Source organism: Rattus norvegicus, chromosome 1, assembly GCF_021556685.1.
Source record: "Rattus norvegicus strain SHRSP/BbbUtx chromosome 1, alternate assembly SHRSP_T2T, whole genome shotgun sequence".
Taxonomy (NCBI): domain Eukaryota; kingdom Metazoa; phylum Chordata; class Mammalia; order Rodentia; family Muridae; genus Rattus; species Rattus norvegicus.
This window is the reverse complement of record NC_141534.1, coordinates 2,286,255-2,303,911: the sequence shown is the minus strand read 5'-3', so window position 1 is coordinate 2,303,911 and position 17,657 is coordinate 2,286,255. Positions and strand designations below refer to the sequence as shown.

The 17,657-nt window shown below is 36.6% G+C and overlaps 1 pseudogene; it reads left to right on the top strand.

The window, feature by feature from the left end:
* Window positions 1–1,402: 1,402 nt before the first annotated feature.
* On the top strand, window positions 1,403–16,484 carry LOC148006805 (vomeronasal type-2 receptor 116-like; annotated as a pseudogene).
* The last annotated feature ends 1,173 nt before the right edge of the window (window positions 16,485–17,657 follow it).

Here is a 17,657-nt window from a genome sequence, read left to right as displayed (position 1 = left end):
CGGGTGTGTAGTCTTTCCTGTCAGCTGTTCCTGTGGGGCTGTGTCCTGAGTCCACCAGATAGGTCGCTTGGAGCAGAAATGTTGGTCTTACCTGTGGTCCCACAGCTCAAGTTGCTTGTGGGGGCCCGCTTTTGAATTCTCCGTGAGGGCTGCAACCAGGAGGACCTGCACCGCCTTTTCCAGGAGCCCCTGTGTATTGGGTCCTAGATGGCATTAGGTGTTTTCCTCTGGAGTCAGAAATGTGGGCAGAGTGTATTCTCTTCTGGCTTCCCAGGCATGTGTGCCCTCAGAAGCTTTTGCTCTTCCTCCCACGCAATTTTGGTGCAGAGAACTGTTGATCTGGTCTCTTCAGGTCCGGGCAGTGTCTCCCACCTTATTTTTTTTTACTGTACAATCATGGCATTGACCTAACTTGTACCAGTCCTCTGCTGCCTATAGAAATCAACCTACATATCAGACATACATCTGTCTTGTTGCAATGTAATCCAAGACAATACCATTTCAAAACAAATACCAACTAGGCATAAAAATGTTATATAATAATATTACCAATAAAATTCTCCCTCATAAACGACAGCTATATACTTTCATTCTTTTAAATAAAAAATATAAAATTGTTCCCAACCATCTTAATGAGGTGTGAACAAACACCAAACAAAAACAAATATTTACCAAATGTCTTTAAGTGTCAAGGAATGATTATCAGGCAAATGATCAGCATTACAGCTCATAAAATGTCTGCATAGGAACTGCTATTGGACAGGATGAGTGTTGAATCTATATGATTCCAGGAATTTTTAAATTTAGCATAATGACATTCTCCAGATGATAAGAATCAAGGGAAATCTGAGGAGATTTTGTAAACATTCTCAATTCCTGGCTCAATGTTGGATGTAAATCTTCCCTTCCCTACACCAGGGAATGCAGGACCTAATGTGTCATTATTCAACACAAAGTCCAAATGATATGGAACATTTATGCCTTTGCAACTCTTGTCTTAATAAAAAAATTCTGAGGAAATCTATTGGGTTCATATGTATTGCTGTTGACACGTGCTCTGTTGAAGCTGTTCAAGAGAAAATTGCCCTTTGGAATATTTATGGCATGGATGTTAATGAAATCATGGCAGCTGTGGATGGAGAACATTATCTTCAAAACATGTTTTTGGAAATGTTTTGATCAAAAGTTTTCAGACCTCAGATGTAGAGCTTGAGGCCAGAATTTTCCCATTGTATCCAGGGAGCAGAACATATGATGAATGGAAAGAAACTGTTGAATATAATTAAGTGGATCACCCATCAGCTGAAGCCTTAAAAAATACAAACTTGTGTAAATGTGTGTGTTATGTTTCCCTGCATAAGAATCAGGTTTCACAATTGCTCCATGCTAGATCCTAGCAGACATGAAGAAGATGTGGGCATTCACTATTGCCTTTTTTTCCCTGAAGTTTTGTCTCATCTTGTGCAGCTTGACTGAACCCAGTTGCTTTTGGAGAATAAAGAGGAGTGAAGATAATGATGGAGATTTGCGAAGTGACTGCGGTTTTGTCCTTTTTACACTCGAGAGTCCTATTGAAGAAAATTTTTATAATTGCATTATTAATTTTAGGTAAGTTATTAACATTATTTCATGCTTCAATATTATGAATTAGAAATATGTAACTGTGTACAAAACCTGTGAGATTCTGTCCTTTTTATTCTCCTTGTAACTTTAGGAACCACAGAAAATTAATTATAACTTCAATCACTATTTTAATATTTTCAAATTTGTCACAGTTTACCTTAGGTTTACTACATTGGCTCTAGTTCACAGAGCTGGAAAATGAGAGAGACTGAATTCTATCTCTTAAATCTTTTTTGATATCATATGTTGAAATATGTTTTTACCTTTACCTTGAATTCATAATCCCCACTTATGGCTAGTGACTGCATCACTGTCTCTCTTCAACTTTCTGCCTAGCATTCCTGTATAAGCATGCATGGAAAGGCCTCAATAAAATGGTTATCTAATTTTGGCCTCTAAAAGTTGGGCATACACTTATACATTGAAATATGTGTGGTGGGGTGGTGGAAAGATGTCTACTATATATGATTAAATGTATATTATTACATATGTATTATGATCACATATATATGCTTTGCATTATAAAATAGTCTTTAAATGAGCCTCTCCTGTCATTCTGGAGCTGTCACTGAATATGGAAAAGCCTGCCAGAATTCTTATACTGTTACCAGAATATCTTTTCATCCAGTGAAGCAAACACTTATGCCCATATTAGAATTATTATCTGCATTATATAGATATTCAATATTTTTCTTAATTTCTAAAAATATATAACATTCGAGAACATCTAGGAGAATAAATGTACTTCTTGTGGATAAGAAGCTGTTCTCAATGTGGATACATACTTCTTAGATTCCAAGTGTGAGATGTTATCATTAGTGGCTGCAGATCATGAGAGAAGGGATGCTGAAATCACTCAAATTTTAGCTAATCAATCTGCTTGGGACTTCATTCTTTCATAAACTGAAGTTTCCTGCACTTTTATATCACTGACTCTCATCCCATTTCATATTCAAATTTTGTGTCTTTGGGATTTTAACAAAATATTTTCTAATTGATAGCCACAGTATACTGTGTACACTTTGATAGTAGTGGTGGCTTCACATTATTGTAATTCTGTGTGGGTCAGTAGAAATTTCATTTCTGATGCATTCTTTATCATCCCAGATCTCATTGGAAAAAATAGTGGACATTCTCATTACTGACACTTCTATAAGCGATAGTAAGACTTAAATTTACAAATATGTGAATTGCGTCAATACATTTTTACGGTTTAGAAAGGAAAACTTAGCTCCAAACATTTAATTGAAAAGTGCTAATTTCAGCAAAAGATCATGTTTGGTGTTTTACTCCTGATGAGAGGTAATTGCTAATAATAACAGATGAACAGATGAACTTCCAACTGTGCTTGGGCAGAGGTACACATTCCAAGTGAAAGAAAGTCTTACTGCTCAGACAACTCTTAAAGAATCTTAAAGAATTAAGAAGCCTGAAGTGTTAAGAGAAATCTCAATCTACTTTTACAAAATTAAAATAGTAACAACACACTGAAAAGTAACTTTAAGTTGATGTGTAATGGAGCCTATAAACTATTATTCAGGTTACATAGGATATTCTATCATTTAATGTACTTGAAATGAATAAATAAATTTAAGTGGAATATATCTTTGAATATTTATTGTTTAATGAATACTAACAGTGAAAACTATTAAAAGCATGTTCTGTGAACAAGGAAATATTATTGATAATGCTTCTCACTATGCATAAAATTAGCATTTTCATAATGTTTGACTTGAAAGAGTTTTTGCTAATTTGAAATTTGAAAAATGTTCTTACTGATACCATAAATTCTCTCCTAAAAACACTGATACGCTTTTCGAAGTAAACTGATTGTTAGATAATTTACACAGATACATAATTCATTTTGCATACACTTACTCTATGTTAGGTATTATTATATAAGGGCTTTTGAAAATATTTCTAAATGATTCACTTTTTAATATTTTATGCTCTTTTACTCTGCTTGATACTCAAAGGATATTTTGAGTTTTGAAACAAATTAGTATGTAACATTAGGTATAGGATCATGAGTAATAGACATTATTAAATATGCATTAATGATATTTTAGGGTGCAAAAGTGTATGAATATAAAAGTTGAACAAAATTTTGGATATAACATGATTCAAAAATATGAAATATAATAACATGTTTGAATATAAAGTACATTTAAATACTAAAAATATAATGCAAATGTGTTACATATTTCATGTGTAGTTTAAGTCATGCTTCTTATTTTGTATTTGTGGAATTACATCTCCATGATTATATTGTAACAGTCTTACTCAATTGGACTCTAATGTAGTTTGAAGATGGTGTTCAGAGATAAAATAGTCCCCTTATTGACTTTCACAATTACAAAATTCATCATAGGTTAGTGTCCTAGGTCTATGAATTCTTAAATTGTATTCAAATCTTAAGATCTAAATTTTATGAGACTTAATTCATGACACTTAGACAGAGATTTAGAATGTCTTGTGGTACAAACTTAACTGCAATTGAAATTTTATTTTTCAAGCATCTCTCTTAATCATCATTATGCTTGGTTTTAGGATACCAGCAAGAAAATATGAGTTTTTTCTGGTACTGTTTTTTGCTATCGATGAGATCAACAAGAATCCTTATCTTTTATCCAACATGTCTTTGATATTTTCCATCATTGTTGGCCTGTGTGAGGATACAATGGGAGTTCTGGATAAAGCATATTCACATCAAAGCAAAATTTTCAAATGAATTAATTATTTCTGTGGAATAAAGCAACGTTGTGATATAAACCTGACAGGACCATCATGGACAACTTCCTTAAAACTGTCAATTTATTCAAGGACACCAAAGGTAATAATGTGTGACACTGGACAGATTACCAACTTTTAAATTACATTTATATGTGCCTAAAGGAAAACTTGGACCCCATGCATTTGTGGGTATACTGCTACACAAACACACACAAACACACACACACACAGACACACACACACACACACAATAAAATAATCAGATTGTATAGCTATCCTGGGCAAACAGGAAAAACTGTTCTATAGAACATTCAGATTTGTCAGGAATATTCTAGAATATAATATGAAAAATATATGATATGTATAGTTTAATCTTACTACCCTTAATCTGAGTTCTGAACAGTGAGAAACATTAATTGTATATATGTCTAAACCTCCTAACAATCATATTCCTCATGTGGATGTTTCATCCTCTCTTCTGTACTCTTTAGATTTTCTTTGGCTCATTTAACCCTAATCTGAGTGACCATGACCAGTTTCCCTATATCTATCAGATAGCAAACAAAGACACATATTTGTTCCGTGGCATGGTCTCCTTGATGTTTCATTTTGGATGGACTTGGATAGGACTGGTCATCTCAAATGATGACCAAGGTATTCAGTTTCTTTCAGACTTGAGAGAAGAAATGCAAAGGCATGCAATCTGTTTAGCTTTTGTGATTATGATCCCAGAAACCATGCAGATATACAAGACAAGAGTTAAGATATATGACCAACAACTTATGACATCTTCAGCAAAGGTTGTTGTCATTTATGGTGAAATGAACTCCACTCTAGAACTCAGCTTTAGAAGATGGGCATATTTAGGTGCACAGAGAATCTGGATCACAACCTCACAATGGGATGTCATCACAAACCAAAAAGATTTCAGCCTTGATTTCTCCCATGGGACTGTCACTTTTGCCCATCACCACAATGACATCACTATATTTAGAAATTTTATGCAAACAATAAACACATCCAAGTATCCAATAGACATTTCGCAGTCTATGCTGCAGTGGAACCATTTTAACTGTTCAATCTCAAAGAACAAGAAGAAAATGGATTGTTTTACGTTCAACAACCCATTGGAATGGTTAGCACAGCACACATTTGACATGGTCCTGAGTGAAGAAGGTTACAATTTGTATAATGCTGTGTATGCTGTGGCCCACACCTACCATGAACTCATTTTTCAACAAGCAGAGTCTCAGAAAATGGCAGATCCCAAAGGAGTATTCACTGACTGTCAGCAGGTAACGTTTGTTACATTTCATTATGCTTAGATTTATCAATGTGACCTTTCAGGCCCCTGAGAAGTTCACATACATTTGTTAGAGGTTATCTCTTGGTATAAAGTTTTCTATACTGCAAAACTCCAAAATGACCTTTTTACATGGATATATATCATTCCCAGTGATAAGTTTTAATAGGAGACAATACATTTTTATAAATATCAGTGAATTGTGTGACAATGTGTTTCAACATTTAACCGAATGAGGTCAAAATTCAAAAGGAGCCAAGAGTTTTATCAGAAAATCCTTAAGTGATGACTAGACCAGAATATTTTTCTCAAAAAGAATTTCTCAAAAATAAATACATGTGCTCCAATAATAGCTATTCATTTAAATTAATTATTATTTATAACAACACATATGATTAACAGTGCACATTTCATTAAGTTAATGATTATTTCATACATGTATGCAGTATGTACATGATTGATCCCATACCATTCTTTACTTCCAAAACTTCCACACTTTTTTTTTCTTTTTTTTTTTCCGGAGCTGGGGACCGAACCCAGGGTCTTGCGGTTGCTAGGCAAGTGCTCTACCACTGAGCTAAATCCCCAACCACTTCCAGACTTTTTTACTTCCCCTTATTTCTTACATATTTATTTGGCTCCAGCTTTTAAATATAATTTTTGACAGACATGTGTACACATATACACACATACCATGTGATTTGTTCTCTGGTAATCATTTATTCTAGCTTTTTTAACCATCAAACATTAATTTGAATATATTAACTTGTAATTACACAATATAATATGTAATTATAACTTGTAATAATGCAGTATCATGCACTTTACTACATGGGATTAATTTAACCTGTATTTTCTGAAAGACATTAAAAGATTGTGGAACATTCTCAATTTGGCATTCACTGTATTGATATGCATATATAATCATCTAATGATTAATCTCATTCAGGTGGCTTCTTTGCTAAAAACTAGGGTATTTATTAACCCTGTTGGAGAACTGGTAAATATGAATCATAAGGAAAATTATTGTGCCAAGTATGACATTTTCATCATTTGGAATTTTCCACAAGGCCTTGGATTAAAAGTGAAAATAGGAAGCTATTTTCCTTGTTTGCCACAGAGTCAACAACTTCATATATCTGAAGACTGGGAGTGGGTCACAGAAGAAACATTGGTAGGTATATTAAAATTTTTATTTTTTAAAGATATCTGAATTTTAAAATAGCAAACATTCAAATAATATCCATGTAGTTAAGACCAATAAATACACTTGCAAATGACCATTCTCAGTTACAAGCACCAAAATTAAATAACACTGAAATTCATGTAATCTGGTCATAGCCATCAAAGGACTCTGAATTCCATGTTCAATTCCATCTATGTGACTATTTACCCCATACTACAGAAATATATTTATTAAATTCATAGCAATATATATATATGTATATATATAAACAATGAATTTATCTGATTATATGAACATAGTTGTAGCCCAATTGAGTATAGAATGGATTGATTAAGAGAAGTATTTTTCCAGATTCAAACTTTTCTTTTTCTAATTTATAGATTTTTATTATTAATTGTATTTATTTACTTTTTGATATTATCTTCCTTCCCAGTTTCTCCTCCTCTACAGAGTATTGCCTTATCTGGCATCAGAGTGAAGGGAGGCCCTTGGTCCTCTGGAGGGTGCATGCCACAGAATATAAGAATATTAGATCAATGAAGCCAGGGTATCCAATTTGTTGGAGAAGCTCTCTAATAGAAGCAGGGGGAGGAATGGAATGGGATTTAAAGGTTTTCTTTTACACTTAGGAGAAGTTCATTAATTGTATGAGAGTCTTATATGACATCCTTTGTTCTTACTCACTGAGCAATTCTTTCTTCATATATCCTACCTTCTCTCTCCTAGGAACTCAGTGTTCCTATTTTTATATTTCTTTTTTTTATTAACTTGAGTATTTCTTATATACATTTCGAGTGTTATTCCCTTTCCCGGTTTCCGGGCAAACATCCCCTCCCCCCTCCCATTTCTTATCGGTGTTCCCCTCACATCCTCCCCCCATTGCCGCCCTCCCCCCAACAATCTAGTTTACTGGGGGTTCAGTCTTAGCAGGACCCAGGGCTTCCCCTTCCACTGATGCTCTTACTAGGATATTCATTCTACCTATGAGGTCAGAGTCCAGGGTCAGTCCATGTATAGTCTTTAGGTGGTGGCTTAGTCCCTGGAAGCTCTGGTTGCTTGGCATTGTTGTTCATATGGGGTCTCGAGCCACTTCAAGCTCTTCCAGGTCTTTCTCTGTTTCCTTCAACGAGGGTCCTATTCTCAGTTCAGTGGTTTGCTGCTGGGATTCGCCTCTGTGTTTCCTGTATTCTGGCTGTGTCTCTCAGGAGCGATCTACATCCGGCTCCGGTCGGCCTGCACTTCTTTGCTTCATCCATCTTGTCAAATTGGATGGCTGTATATACATGGGCCACATGTGGGGCAGGCTCTGAATGGGTGTTCCTTCAGTCTCTATTTTAATCTTTGCCTCTCGATTACCTGCCAAGGGAATTCTTGTTCCCCTTTTAAAGAAGGAGTGAAGCATTCACAGTTGATCATCCGTCTTGAGTTTCATTTGTTCTAGGCATCTAGGGTAATTCAAGCATTTGGGCTAATAGCCACTTATCAATGAGTGCATACCATGTGTGCTTTTCTGTGATTGGGTTACCTCACTCAGGATGATATTTTCCAGTTCCAACCATTTGCCCACGAATTTCATAAAGTCATTGTTTTTGATAGCTGAGTAATATTCCATTGTGTAGATGTACCACATTTTCTGTATCCATTCCTCTGTTGAAGGGCATCTGGGTTCTTTCCAGCTTCTGTTTATTATAAATAAGGCTGCGATGAACATAGTGGAGCACGTGTGTTTTTTGTAAGTTGGGGCATCTTTTGGGTATATGCCCAAAAGAGGTACAGCTGGATCCTCAGGCAGTTCAATGTCCAATTTTCTGAGGAACCTCCAGACTGATTTCCAGAATGGTTTTACCAGTCTGCAATTCCACCAACAATGGAGGAGTGTTCCTCTTTCTCTGCATCCTCGCCAGCATCTACTGTTGCCTGAGTTTTTGATCTTTGCCATTCTCACTGGTGTGAGGTGAAATCTCAGGGTTGTTTTGATTTGCATCTCCCTTATGACTAAAGATGTTGAACATTTCTTTAGGTGTTTCTCAGCCATTCAGCATTCCTCAGCTGTGAATTCTTTGTTTAGCTCTGAACCCCATTTTTAATAGGGTTATTTGTCTCCCTGCGGTCTAACTTCTTGAGTTCTTTGTATATTTTGGATATAAGGCCTCTATCTGTTGTAGGATTGGTAAAGATCTTTTCCCAATCTGGTGGTTGCCGTTTTGTCCTAACCTCAGTGTCCTTTGCCTTACAGAAGCTTTGCAGTTTTATGAGATCCCATTTGTCGATTCTTGATCTTAGAGCATAAGCCATTGGTGTTTTGTTCAGGAAATTTTCCAGTGCCCATGTGTTCCAGATGCTGCCCTAGTTTTTCTTCTATTACTTTGAGTGTATCTGGTTTGATATGGAGGTCCTTGATCCACTTGGACTTAAGCTTTGTACAGGGTGATAAGCATGGATCGATCTGTATTCTTCTACATGTTGACCTCCAGTTGAACCAGCACCATTTGCTGAAAATGCTATCTTTTTTCCATTGGAAGGTTTTGGCTCCTTTGTCAAAAATCAAGTGCCCATAGGTGTGTGGGTTCCTTTCTGGGTCTTCAATTCTGTTCCATTGGTCTATCTGTCTGTCTCTGTACCAATACCATGCAGTTTTTATCACTATTGCTGTCATACTGCTTGAGTTCAGGGATAGTGATTCCCCCTGAAGTCCTTTTATTGTTGAGGATAGTTTTAGCTATCCTGGGTTTTTTGTTATTCCAGATGAATTTGTAAATTGTTCTGTCTAACTCTTTGAAGAATTGGATTGGTATTTTGATGGGGATTGCATTGAATCTGTAGATCGCTTTTGGTAAAATGACCATTTTTACTATATTAATCCTGCCAATCCATGAGGATGGGAGATCTTGCCATTTTCTGAGGTCTTCTTCAATTTCTTTCTTCAGAGTCTTGAAGTTCTTATTGGACAGATCTTTTACTTGCTTGGTTAAAGTCACACCGAGGTACTTTATATTATTTGGGTCTATTATGAAGGGTGTCGTTTCCTTAATTTCTTTCTCAGTTTGTTTCTCTTTTGTGTAGAGGAAGGCTACGGATTTATTTGAGTTAATTTTATACCCAGCCACTTTGCTGAAGTTGTTTATCAGCTTTAGTAGTTCTCTGGTGGAACTTTTGGGATCACGTAAATATACTATCATATCATCTGCAAATAGTGATATTTTGACCTCTTCTTTTCCTATCTGTAACCGCTTGACCTCCTTTTGTTGTCTGATTGCTCTGGCTAGAACTTCAAGAAATATATTGAATAAGTAGGGAGAAAGTGGGCAGCCTTGTCTAGTCCCTGATTTTAGTGGGATTGCTTCAAGTTTCTCTCCATTTAGTTTAATGTTAGCAACATTTTGCTAACATTTGCTGTATATGGCTTTTACTATGTTTAGGTATCGGCCTTGAATTCCTATTCTTTTCAGGACTTTTAACATGAAGGGGTGTTGAATTTTGTCAATTGCTTTCTCAGCATCTAATGAAATGATCATGTGGTTTTGTTCTTTCAGTTTGTTTATATAATGGATCACGTTGATGGTTTTCTGTATATTAAACCATCCCTGCATGCCTGGGATGAAGCCTACTTGATCATGGTGGATGATTGTTTTGATGTGCTCTTGGATTCGGTTTGCCAGAATTTTATTGAGTATTTTTGCGTCGATATTCATAAGGGAAATTGGTCTGAAGTTCTCTTTCTTTGTTGGTTCTTTGTGTGGTTTAGGTATAAGAGTAATTGTGGCTTCATAGAAGGAATTCAGGAGTGTTTCATCTGTTTCAATTTTATGGAATAGTTTGGATAATTTAGGTATGAGGTCTTCTATGAAGGTCTGATAGAATTCTGCACTAAACCCTTCTCGACCTGGGCTCCTTTTGGTTGGGAGACCTTTAATGACTGCTTCTATTTCCTTAGGAGTTATGGGGTTGTTTAACTGGTTTATCTGTTCCTGATTTAAGGTCAGTACCTGGTATCTGGCTAGAAATTGTTCATTTCCTGCAGATTTTCAAGTTTTGTTGAATATAGGCTGTTATAGTACGATCTGATGATTTTTTGAATTTCCTCTGTTTCTGTAGTTATGTCTCCCTTTTCATTTCTGATTTTGTTAATTTGGACAAACGCTCTGGGTCCTCTCGTTAGTCTGGCTAAGGGTTTATCTATCTTGTTGATTTTCTCATAGAACCAACTTTTGGTTCTGTTGATTCTTTCTATGGTCCTTTTTGTTTCTACTTGGTTGATTTCAGCTTGAGTTTGATTATTTCCTGCCTTCTACTCCTCCTGGGTGTATTTGCTTCTTTGTGTTCTAGAGCTTTTAGGTGTGCTATCAAGCTGCTGACATATGCTCTCTCCTGTTTCTTTCTGCAGGCACTCAGCGCTATGAGCTTTCCTCTTAGCAAAGCTTTCATTGTGTCCCATAAGTTTGGGTATGTTGTACCTTCATTTTCATTAAATTCTAAAACGTCTTTAATTTTTTCTTTATTTCTTCCTTGACCAGGTTATCATTGAGTAGAGCATTGTTCAATTTCCACGTATATGTGGGCATTCTTCTCTTATTGTTATCGAAGACAATTTTTAGGCCATGGTGGTCCAATAGCACACATGGGATTATTTCTATCTTTCTGTACCTGTTGAGGCCCGTTATTTGAACAATTATATGGTCAGTTTTGGAGAAAGTACCATGAGCAGCTGAAAAGAAGGTATATCCTTTTGTTTTAGGAAAGAATGTTCTATAAATATCTGTTAAGTACATTTGGCTCATGACTTCTCTTAGTCTGTCTATGTCTCTGTTTAATTTCTGTTTCCATGATCTGTCCATTGATGAGAGTGGGGTGTTGAAATCTCCTACTATTATTGTGTGAGGTGCAATGTGTGTTTTGAGCTTTAGTAAGGTTTCTTTTACGTATGTAGGTGCCCTTGTATTTGGAGCATAGATATTTAGGATTGAGAGTTCATCTTGGTGGATTTTTCCTTTGATGAATATGAAGGGTCCTTCCTTATCTTTTTTGATGAATTTTAGTTGAAAATTGATTTTATTTGATATTAGAATGGCTACTCCAGTTTACTTCATCCGACCATTTGCTTGGAAAGTTGTTTTCCAGCCTTTCACTCTGAGGTAGTGTCTGTCTTTGTCTCTGAGGTGTGTTTCCTCTAGGCAGCAGAATGCAGGGTCCTCGTTGCCTATCCAGTTTGTTAATCTATGTGTTTGTATTGGGGAGTTGAGGCCATTGATGTTGAGAGATATTAAGGAATAGTGATTATTGCTTCCTGTTATATTCATATTTGTATGTGAGGTTATGTTTGTGTGATTTTCTTCTCTTTGTTTTGTTGCCAAGACCATTAGTTTCTTGCTTGTTCTAGGGTGTATTTTGCCTCCTTATGTTGGGCTTTACCCTTTATTATCCTTTGTAGTGCTGGATTTGTAGAAATATATTGTGTAAATTTGGTTTTGTCATGGAATATCTTGGTTTCTCCATCTACGTTAATTGAGAGTTTTGCAGGATACAGTAACCTGGGCTGACATTTGTGTTCTCTTTGGGTCTGTATGACATCTGTCCAGGATCTTCTGGCTTTCATAGTTTCTGGCGAAAAGTGTGGTGTGATTCTGACAGTCCTGTCTTTATATGTTACTTGACCTTTTTCCCTTACTCTTTTAATATTCTTTATTTTGTGCGTTTGGTGTTTTGACTATTATGTGAGGGGAGGTGTTTCTTTTCTGGTCCAATCTATTTGGAGTTCTGTAGGCTTCTTGTATGCCTATGGGTATCACTATTTTTAGGTAAGGGAAGTTTTCTTCTATGATTTTGTTGAAGATATTTACTGGTCCTTTGAGCTGGGAGTCTTCACTCTCTTCTATACCTATTATCCTTAGGTTTGATCTTCTCATTGAGTCCTGGATTTCCAGTATGTTTTGGACCAGTAGCTTTTTCTGCTTTACATTATCTTTGACAGTTGTGCCCATGATTTCTATGGAATCTTCTGCTCCTGAGATTCTCTCTTCCATCTCTTGTATTCTGTTGGTGAAGCTCATATCTACAGCTCCATGTCTCTTCTTTTGGTTTTCTATATCAGGGGTTGTTTCCATGTGTTCTTTCTTGATTGCTTCTATTTCCATTTTTAATTCCTTTACCTGTTTGATTGTGTTTTCCTGGAATTCTGTCAGGGATTTTTGCGATTCCTCTCTGTAGGCTTCTACTTGTTCTCTAAGGGAGTTCTTCATGTCTTTCTTGAAGTCCTCCAGCATCATGATCAAATATGATTTTGAAACTAGGTCTTGCTTTTCTGGTGTGTTTGGATATTCCATGTTTGCTTTGGTGGGAGAATTGGGTTCCGATTATGCCATGTAGTCTTGGTTTCTGTTGCTTGGGTTCCTGTGCTTGCCTCTCGCCATCAGATTATCTCTAGTGTTACTTTGTTCTGCTATTTCTGACAGTGGCTAGACTGCCCTATAAACCTGTGTGTCAGGAATGCTGTAGACCTGTTTTCCTGTTTTCTTTCAGCCAGTTATGGGGACAGAGTGTTCTGCTTTCAGGTGTGTAGTTTTTCCTCTCTACAGGTCTTCAGCTGTTCCTGTGAGCCTGTGTCTGGAGTTCACCAGGCAGGTCACTTGCAGCAGAAAATTTGGTATTACCTGTGGTCCCGAGGCTCAAGTTTGCTCATGGGGTGTTTTCCTCTGGCATCAGAGATGTGTGCAGATTGCAGTCTCTTCTGGTTTCCCAGGCGTGTCTGCCTCTCTGAAGGGTTATCTCTCCCTCCCACGGGATTTGGGTGCAGAGAACTGTTTATCTGGTAGGTCCCTTCAGGTTATGGCGGTGTCTCAGGCGCAATGCTCCTGCTGCTCCTTGGCCCTCCTCTCCGGGAACCCAGATGCCGTATACAGTTTCCTCTTGGGCCAGTGATGTGGGCAGGGGTGGGCAGTGTTGGTGGTCTCTTCCGCTCTGCAGCCTCAGGAGTGCCCACCTGACCAGGCGGTGAGTTCTCTCTCCCACGGGGTTTGGTAGCAGAGCTATTATTATATTTCTAAATCTTGAGAGAAAAACTGATGCCACAAAAATGTTCCACTTGAATTAACAAGTTTAGGAAGGACAAAATTTAGATTCTGACACGTGAAATGTTAAATTATAATATTACATGACATAGTAATTTTTGTATGACATTCAGTGCATTCCCGGGTAATACAAAATAATAAATTGTCAGAGGAATATATCTGTTAATATCCCATATATTAATCTGTGTGTCATTTTACATATGATGTAATCATGAATTACACACACACATACAAATTAAATACATATTTATATATCATATATAATGTGTATAGTTCATGTTTATATATATATATATATATGTGTGTGTGTGTGTGTGTGTCTGTGTATGTCTGTGTGTGTGGGTGTGTCTGTGTGTGTGTGTGTATGTCTGGATGTCTGTGTGTCTGTGTGTCTGTATGTGTATTGCCTCAGGTTCCCTCCTCAGTGTGTAGTGTGACATGTACTGCAGGATTCAGAAAAATTCATCAGAAACAAACAGCTGACTGCTGCTTTGATTGTGTCCAGTGTCAAGAAAATGAGATTGCCAATGATACAGGTACATGCTTGCATGCAGAAGAAAATATGATGAATTTGAATACCTTCTCTTTACAAACTAGAAATATGATATGACCTAGATGGAATCTACAGTCCAAAAATCTCCATGTTTCATAATTTAATTAGTTAAATAATATCATTTTCTCTTGGACCCAGTAAATTACCTGCAATATCTTCTACAAACAACTCATGTCTCTCACAATATAATGGTTAATGATTTTATATCATGCAGAAAATATTTAGGGGGACATACATGTGTTACAATTATTAAAAAATAATTTTAGGTGTAACCTAAGCAGATGTTTGCTCTTTTTTGATTCTTTGTAAAAAGAGTCTTGACTACATGTACTGTCTACTATCTTTGTGTCACCCGGCTTAGTCCCTGACAAAGACAAGATGCTCAGAACAACAAGTGTTCTCTATTGAAACATATTTTAAGAACTTACATGCCATAAAGGATTAGGCATGTCCTATCAATGAATTAGAAAAAGAGTGATGATTTCAAGAATGCAACAAGAGATGGAAGAGTGCTTATCATTAATTACAGCCTAACTAAGGAAAGCAGGATGAATGTCAATATCAATAATCTTCATGCCATAACTTTCTATACCCATAATCATGGAAAGTTTAGTTGGGGGAAAGGAAATGATGCCACAATAAGAGGGACATTAGTGCATAAGTTTATGAGCCATACAGCTTCAAAAATGAGAATATTCCTTCACACGAATAGCATTTGAATGAGGAATTGGATGTTCACAAGCCTATGTGTAGGTACAGACACAGTGCACAATTCCCAGAGCAAACACAATACCTAATGGTTTTCATCAACCGGCATCAAAAAATATGTCGGCAATAGCAAATTTATGGTTTGAGAAATAAAATGAACTGAGATTATGCATATTAGTAGTCATCATATTTTTATTTCATTTTTGTTTAAGAGATAACTTTTCCATTTTCTATGATAATGATTTGTTCCCTCACAAAGCATAGGTTAATTGACAGCAATCTTAAGTTAGTAGACCCTAGAGCAATTATGAACAAAATATATTCTCAACACCAAACTATTTATTAATATATCCTCTGAATAAAACAAATATATGATTATTAACTACATGATCATGATATCTTATAAGGGATTATTGTTCTTTGCCGGCAGATATGGAGCATTGTGTGAGATGTCCAGAGGATTCGTACGCCAACTTAGAACAAACCGAGTGCCTCCAAAGAGTTGTGACTTTTCTCGCTTATGAAGATCCATTGGGGATGGCTCTATGATGCATGGCCCTGTCCTTCTCAGCCATCACAATTCTAGTACTAGTCACTTTTGTGAAGTACAGGGATACTCCCATTGTGAAAGCCAATAACCGCATTCTCAGCTACATCCTGCTCATATCTCTAGCCTTCTGTTTTCTGTGCTCATTGCTCTTCATTGGACATCCCAACCAGGCCACCTGCATCCTGCAGCAGACCACATTTGCAATATTTTTCACAGTTGCTATTTCTACTGTGTTGGCCAAAACAATAACTGTGGTCACAGCTTTCAAGCTTACTACACCAGGGAGAAGGATAAGAAAGATGATGATAAAAGGGGCAATTAACTTGCTCATTCCCATTTGTACCCTAATCCAACTTGTTCTCTGTGCAATCTGGTTGGTGACATCGCCTCCATTTATTGACAGAGATATACAATCTGAACATGGGAAGATAATCATCATTTGCAACAAAGGCTCAGTCATTGCCTTCCACATTGTCTTGGGATATTTGGGCTCCTTGGCTCTGGGGAGCTTCACTGTGGCTTTCTTGGCTAGGAACCTTCCTGACAGATTCAATGAGGCCAAGTTCCTAACATTCAGCATGTTGGTCTTCTACAGTGTTTGGATCACCTTCCTCCCTGTATACCACAGCACCAGGGGGAAGGTTATGGTTGTTGTTGAGGTTTTCTCCATCTTGGCTTCCAGTGCAGGGTTGCTAGGGTGTATATTTTTCCAAAAGTGTTATGTTCTTTTAGTTCAACCAGATTTAAATGTTCTTCAGAAATAAAAAGATAAATTGATTTATTGACCTTTGGTACTTTTAAAATGTTAGATGGTGGTCAACATATTTTTTTGCTTCGTCATAACAATAGTTTTCATAAATCATCAAATAAAATTAAGTAATATCTAAGGATAGTATTTGTACCACAGGACAACACTGCATAAAGCAATACCAATTAGTAAGTTTTGGTAGCAAATGAGCTCTCAGAAACCTAAACATATTGAGAAAAGGAGATCTCCACTAAGGAGAGGCTACAATCGCTTTGATTTTTAGAGATGTGTTTTTAAGAAATCTTTTTTTTTTACATTGTAATCGGTCTGAAACAGGCCTCAACAGATACAGAAAGACAGAAATAATCCCATGTGTCCTATAAGACCCCCACAGGATAAAGGTGGTCATTGATAACAATAAGGAAAGAATCCCCACATATACATGGAAGTTGAACAATGCTCTACTCAATGATAACCCGGACGAGGAAGAAATAAAGAAAGAAATTAAAGACTTCTCAGAATTTAATGAAAATGAAGGTACAACATACACAAACTTATGGGACACAATGAAAGCTGTGCTAAGAGGAAAACTCATAGCTCTCAGTGCTTGCAGATAGAAACCGGAGGGAGCATATGTCACCAGCTTGACAGCACACCTGAAACTCTAGAACAAAAAGAAGCAAATACACCGAGGAGTAGAAGGCAGGAAATAATCAAACTCAGAGCTGAAATCAACCAAGTAGAAACAAAAAGGACCATAGAAAGAATCAACAGAACCAAAAGCTGGTTCTTTGAGAAAATCAACAAGATAGATAAACCCTTAGCGAAATTAACCAGAGGACACAGAGAGTGTTTCCAAATTAACAAAATCAGAAAAGAAAAGGGAGACATAACAACAGAGTGAATGGAAATTCAGAAACTCATTAGATCCTACCACAAAAGACTATATTCAACAACACTTGAAAATCTGGAGGAAATGGACAATTTCCTAGACAGATACCAGGTACCGAAGTTAAATCAGGAACAGATACACCATTTAAACAACCCTATAACTCCTAAAGAAATAGAAGCAGGCATTAAAAGGCTCCCAAACAAAAAGAGCCCAAGTCCAGATGGGTTCAGTGCAGAATTCTATCAGACCTTCATAGAAGACCTCATACCCATACTATCCAAACTACTGAACAAAATT